Here is a 7165-nt window from a genome sequence, read left to right as displayed (position 1 = left end):
CAGGAGATTACCTCGATAGTATTATTTGGTATTCAACAGAAATATGAAAAGACAGGAGAAAGCTGTACTGTGTTTTGTTGCTTGCTGTGATTAAATGCTGGCCTTGATGAAGCTGCATTTTTAATTGAGATTTCGATGATTAGAATATTTATTTTTACATAATAAGGTAATGTTAATGGATTTTTATGTTCTTGGAAAATTACATGTCTTGTGCTAGCAAGTTATTAAAAAATGTGATCTATAATAATTAAATGTGAAAATCATTGCAAAACATTGTATAAACATAAACGAGTAAACTGGAACTTTCTGAAGCATCGATGTAGGTTTGGTCTCAACAGTGGTGGAAACATGACCAGCACAACGTATAGAAACAGAAATATATGTTTAAGGTTTTCTTTTCCAAATACATCAAGACCAAATGTTTTGGCTTTCAGAGGTTAGACTGAGTCAGTATTAATGTTGAACCATTTATTTTGGCTTTAATTCATAATTAGTAGCCAACCAAAAGCCCTTAACCCTTTATCGGGCTAGTGACTATTTTTGGTCATTTCCGTATACATTACAAGACAGTAACAGCAACAGTTCCAGTGAGGATAGTGAGTCCCCAGACTAGGGTCTAATGTTGTCTCCAGAGTCTGTAAGGTCCACCTCTGCAGGAACAGTGAGTGGACCTGCTTTGTTCGGTTCCATGAAGTAATGGAACTAATGTAAGGAATGATGTTCAAAGGGATCATGTGGATGTGGACAGGGGTCTGGAGCAGCACGCATGGGGGTCTAATGGGACAGAGGTCTGGATCAAGACACATGGGGGTCTAATGGGACAAAAGGCAGGCTCTAATGGGATCAAATGCCTGTTCCTGTTCCTTTCATCTATTTTTTGTAATTTTTTTTTTAAATATATACTACTTCTTTTTTTTTTTTTTTTCCACTTACGGGTAAGGAACCGAATATGGAAACTTCATTAACGTTAATTTTCTACATAACAATAAAAAACGTCAAAATTTTCACAAAAGTAATACAGTCTTGTTCTGTCCTCCAATAACACACTAAGGTTGATATTTTGAATTTCAGAGCATTTCTATGAGTGAACTATAAAGGGCTAAGACAGTGTTCTTCAACCAGGGGGTCGCCTGGAATTCAAATGGGGTCGCCTGAAATTTCTATTAATTGATAAAATTACTAATAAAAAATATATGGTGAGTTGACAGAGCCAGTCCCAATCCATAACAGACAAACTGTGAGTGTGAAACTGCAGCACTGTGGTTCTGTTTATCTGTCAAATGTTCATTGTGGTCAGTTTCAGATGCTGCAGCTCTTTCATAATTCATAGTTTGAGTTCTTGTTTGTTCAGTATTAATTGTCAGCCTTGTAAATCCAAGCTGGACTGACTGTACATATGACCAAGGAAAATCAAATTCTCCCTTTGTGCAGTAATCTACACCTGGTTTTACTGCCTCTGTCCAGAATAATATCCATTATATAGACTAAATGTCATCTAAAATTAACCTGTATTTGAAAAATAGTATAGAAAACAAACATGATCAAAAACAAATTAATTTTACCAAAAAAAAAAAAAAAAAGTCTCTGTTTTGAATGTCTGGGGTCGCCAGAAATTCCTGATGTTAAAATGGGGTCCTGAGCTAAAAAAGGCTGAGAACCACTAGACCAGGGGTGTCAAACTCATTTTAGTTCAGGGGCCACATTCACCCCAATATGATCTCAAGTGGGCCGGATCAGTAAAATACGAACAATGAAAAAAGTAAAATTACATGATGATAATGTTTACATTTACAGTGTTTCCTTAAAAATCTGAATAACATGAATGTCTTTAAAAAAGTGCAATTTGAACAATATTCTGCCTAAGTTTAACAGCTGATCATTTACACATGTGCGTTACAACTTACATGACAATTACAAATACACAAAACATTTAGCAACAGGCAAAATATTGGTAAAATTGTATTTATTTCACCTAAGACATTTCAGGATATTCATATTCAGGTTATTCACATTTTTTGTAAAGGGATAGGTTGTTAATATAAACATTTTCGTGTAATTTTACTTTTTTGCACTTAAACAAAGATAAAATCTGCAGTTGTCATTATTTATAGGTTATTGTGATAGTATTTTGCAGGTCTGACCAAATTGACATCTTATTAGTCTGTATGTGGGACCTGAATTAAAATGATTTTTACACCATTGATTGATAATTTTTTCAGTGTAATATTTGCATTTCACAAATTCATCCCGCAGGCCGGATTGGACCCTTTGGTGGGCCGGATTTGGTCCCCGGGCCACATGTTTGACACCTGTGCACTAGACTAAGATGATTCTTTTTCTCCATCGGCTGTTTTCTTTCTCTAACTCACTGCTTTATTTCCATTACATAAAATATTTAGTTACTGGTGACAATGTCATGGGATTCATAGAATATATTCAGTATATTCACATAAATGCTTTCTCCTGATGGTTAGCCCACAGGTAAAGACAGTCAGGGTCAGTTTGCTACTTAATGCTAACAGCTAACATGATTGTGAGCAGGAGTTTTCACTCTTGCCTCAGAACATTCTGGATTTGATCCCCAATCTGAACAGGGCATTTTTCTGTGTAGAATTTACATGTTCTCCACACATTGTGTAGGTTTCCTCTGAGTCCTTTGTTTTCACCTGCAATCAAAAGTGTATGTATGTTAGGTTAACTCTCCTGTCCTTCTGTTTAGATCTGTTGTTAGCTCCCAAATGCCACTCAGTGAGCCTGTTTACATGAGTCCCATATCTGGGAGTAATGGAATAACTGTAATAATCGGATCTAACACATTTACATGCACTTAAGAAATGCGATAATCAAAAAAACCCTGGCTTAGACGCTCCAGTCCATTATCGGATTTCTTTCAGAGTACGTTTGTACGTAGTGATGGTAGACTTAAACTTCCTGTTGTCTTCCGCTCACGTTTAACTACATAACTTTCTCTACAATTTTTAATAGTGTTTGTACACGCAGACGTAAAAGAATGAAATAAATCTGATGAACCTGGATACATGCAGGAAGACATCAGAGTATTGGGGAGAAATCTAGCTGTGTTAATCTGATCAGTGAACTGCCATTATCGGATAAAGCCAATCAGATTATCCTGTTTACATGATCACGAATAATCTGACAACTCAGAAATCGGATAATGATCGGAGTATTGGTGTGGACGTAAACAGGCTCAATGACAGATCTGTGTTCAAAGGGGAATGGAATGGATTTAACACACAGCTCAAACTTACAATAAATAAAGTGAAAAACAAAAAAGAACACTGAGTTGATATTTTTTTCCACAGTGGCAGTGCTAGTGACGTTAGCTGGTAGTTTTCATCTTTAACTCAACATGGACTCTGACTGTTATTATGTCTTTATGACGAATGGTTGGGTTTTTGTTTTGTTTTTTTTTGGAGAAAAAAACTCCTGATCTGTCTTTTCTGTTTTGGTGGCATGATATAATACAACCCATGTTGAAACTTATATTAAGTGTGTGCACTGTGCAAAGCATGCAATAGAGGAAAATACTCACTGGATGTAACTCCACTTCTCTGAATATGTAAGTACTCACTGTCTGAGAGTAGTCATTGTCTGAAAGATAATGGAACAAGAAGTAGTTCAACTAAAATCAGTGCCCATTTGGTTTAAAATTAAGAAGTAACAAGTTGAAAGTGACGTAGAAGACTCAACGAAACAAAACAGTCCTAAAACAAAAAATGTAAACAGACAAAAACACACCTACAGTTCCTGATGGAATGATTTAGTTCTTATTTGTTGCTGGTGTTCAAACCATGTGAAAATACAGAAAAACAGAGCAATTTAACCCTGTAACGCCAAACGTATCATATGTGATACATGAGTTTTGAAGCCCTCTACATGATCAGTGTGATATTTTTTTTCTGGAAAAACCTGATGTATACAATTAGATACATGCAATACACAGATAATCCACCAGGGGGAGGAATTCATTCACCAGAGGCCTTTCCAGTGACACTACAAGACTGTCATTAATGAGGAAGGAGGAAGAACTGGAACCATTTAGAAAAGGAACTAGAAGCACTCTGAGAGTGCAGACCTCCGCCAAGGCTGATCAGTGGCCCCCCCTGTGGGCCCCCCCCACGCCAAGGAGGTTATGTTTTTGCCAGGGTTTGTTTGTTTGTTTGTTTGTTTGTTTGTCTGTCTGTTTGTCTGTCCGTTAGTGTGCAACATAACTCAAAAAGTTATGGACAGATTTTGATGAAATTTTCAGGGTTTGTTGGAAATGGCCCCCCCCGTGCGCCCCCCCACCCCCGATCACCACCAAAATTTAATCATTTCTTCCTTATCCCATTTCCAACAAACCCTGAAAATTTCATCCAAATCTGTCCATAACTTTTTGAGTTATGTTGCACACTAACGGACAGACAAACAGACAAACAAACAAACAAACAAACTAGAAGCACTCGGAGAGCGCAGACCTCCGCCAAGGCTGATCAGTGGCCCCCCCGTGGGCCCCCCCACCCCCGATCACCACCAAAATTTAATCATTTCTTCCTTATCCCATTTCCAACAAACCCTGAAAATTTCATCCAAATCTGTCCATAACTTTTTGAGTTATGTTGCACACTAACGGATAGACAAACAAACAAACAAACAAACAAACAAACAAACAAACAAACAAACAGACAAACAAACAGAGAAACAAACAAACCCTGGCAAAAACATAACCTCCTTGGCGGAGGTAATTACCAATTTGTTAGACTTGTTTGTGGTAAATTATGTTTTTGTTTGTTCAAAAATAATATTTGAGCAGTGAGACCTGATGTATCAAATATGATACAAAACTGAAACTCATACATCGAAATTGATATTTGAAAAAAACATTTTTTTGGGGGGGGGGGGGGGGTTGTTCAGAAGGACCAATAAGGCTCCAGTTTCAAAGAACTGGAATTTTCTCTCAGTGATTTAATGGTTCAGGCTTTACAGGGTTAAAATGAAAACAATATAAATTACAGTCATTTGAGGTTTTAAAGTCTTTTACTTTTTTAACATTAGAACATTTTACAAACCAAGCAGAAAAACCTTCAAAATACGGAAGTTTTTTTTTTGTTGTTGTTTTTTTCAACATCACCATATTTGTGAATAAATTTTAGTGCCAACACAAAGTACTGAAAATTCTGTCTTATTTCACAGTATTACAAAATAAACTTAATATAATTTAATCATAACTTATTTTAATCATAACTTAATCATAGCTGCTGATCTTTGACACACAAATATCACAATATATTATATTAAAATTTATATCACGATAATTATCCTTAAAATATTGAGTCCATTTTGCCTTTGTTCTGAAGACACTTTCTGTTTATATTAAACTACCAGTGACAGAGCACATATACAACCCATAAGCTGGTTCTAAGTTTATCATAAACAGGACTGGACAAGATTTGCTGAGGTTTTTTTTTTTCTTTTATTTCACTAACATTGGCTACAGTGACTGTTTGGTAAGTAATAGTGTGATTTCCATAGAATTTCAAGCTGTGCAGTGAATACACAGCCTGGTGGGTACTTACACAGTCTTATCCTTAAGATGTAGAGGAAAAAAAAAAAAAAAGAAGAAGAAAATACGCTTCAAATAAGGTATAAGCTGGTTTACTCTCAGATGGTTGTATGTTATGTTTCAGAGTCAAATTGAACAGAACAAAGTAGTGTTTAACCGTCTTCCCCTGCAGTGCTGAAATAATGACCCATCTTTGGATGTGTTGTGATGGGATCTCTCCCTCTTTCTCTCTCTCTCTCTTCTGTATTTTCCCCTCCTATTTTCCCATCCTTCTCTCACGTTTTGCCAGATTTCTTTTAAAACATTTTTTTTAGCCAATCCATGAAACATCGGGAGTAAAACTGCTGTATCCAGTGAAACAAGGCCATGAATAATTAAAAGAGCGTTATAAATCTACTTTTTCCGACATTATGTTAATGAAGGATTTCACGTTTAATTTGTCAGCTCCACTTCTGTTGTCTGCTCTCACTTTCTCTGTGAACAAAAGGAGGTTAGCATAAACGCTTTGACATGTGTGGAAAAAAAAGGTGTGTACGACTCAAAAATACGCTCCTGGATGCCTTTTACCCTACTTGTATCCAAAGTGTAGATGTCAGTATGAAAACAAGTCTGATTTACCCTAATTCTTTGTCCATTTTACAGGTTGGACTGTGGAACTGAACTGAACTGTGTCTGTGCTCGTTCAGTGACAACATGACTTTTTGTTGACTGATTGGGATTTAATCTCCATTCAGTCTGTCCCTCCCACAACACATACATCAACATCCACTTCCTCCATCTCCCATGAATATTAGCTTTGACTTATGAGATGGAAGAGGCAGCTGCTCTGGGTGCTCACGGAAAACTAAGACAAATATATGGAAAGAGTTTTGTAGACAGAGTCTATTCATTTCTTGCCGTATTTGAAGTGTAGGTGCTTGTTTTGTGCATGTTTTTAGACTGTAAATATATGCACAGGACATATCAATGGAAGACTCAGGCTCCGTTCACACAGCAGGTCTTAATGCACAATTTGGATTTTTATGTGAAATCCCATTTTTTTGTTTGTGTGTTCATATTTCACATTAAATGCGACTTCTATCAGTTTTGAGTATGAACTGAATGTGATCCTGAAGTGACCAACATGCACAAGAGGTCCTGACGGATAATAAATAATGTAGTTGTAACAGTATTAATAACAATAATAATATAATAATAATAATAATATGCATCTGTTCTGGGTCACTGGCAATCTATAAACCCAATTTGGTCTGAATTCAACCAATAGTTTTGCTGCTAAAGTGTTAACAAACAAACAATGAAACAAACCGAACCAAAAACAATAACCCCTAGCCCCATATTGTTAATTTTACATACATTTATACCAGATCAAAGTACATTTAAGCCTTTAGATGTGGGACTTTGACCACATAGTCTAGGTGATGTTGTGAAGTAGCAAAAACCTTAGTAGGAACAGATCGGATACAGGTCACGTATAGGCCAAAAAATCGGATTTGGGCCAGATTTGCCTGCAGTCTGAACGTAGCCTAATATGGCTTTGTGTTTTTTCACAGATGAGACATGGGAATAATTCATTCTCTTCATCAGTCCAGTTGTAGCAGA

Source organism: Sphaeramia orbicularis, chromosome 4 (assembly GCF_902148855.1).
Source record: "Sphaeramia orbicularis chromosome 4, fSphaOr1.1, whole genome shotgun sequence".
Classification (NCBI taxonomy): domain Eukaryota; kingdom Metazoa; phylum Chordata; class Actinopteri; order Kurtiformes; family Apogonidae; genus Sphaeramia; species Sphaeramia orbicularis.
The sequence above is the reverse complement of the archived record's forward strand: the minus strand, read 5'-3'. Positions refer to the sequence as shown.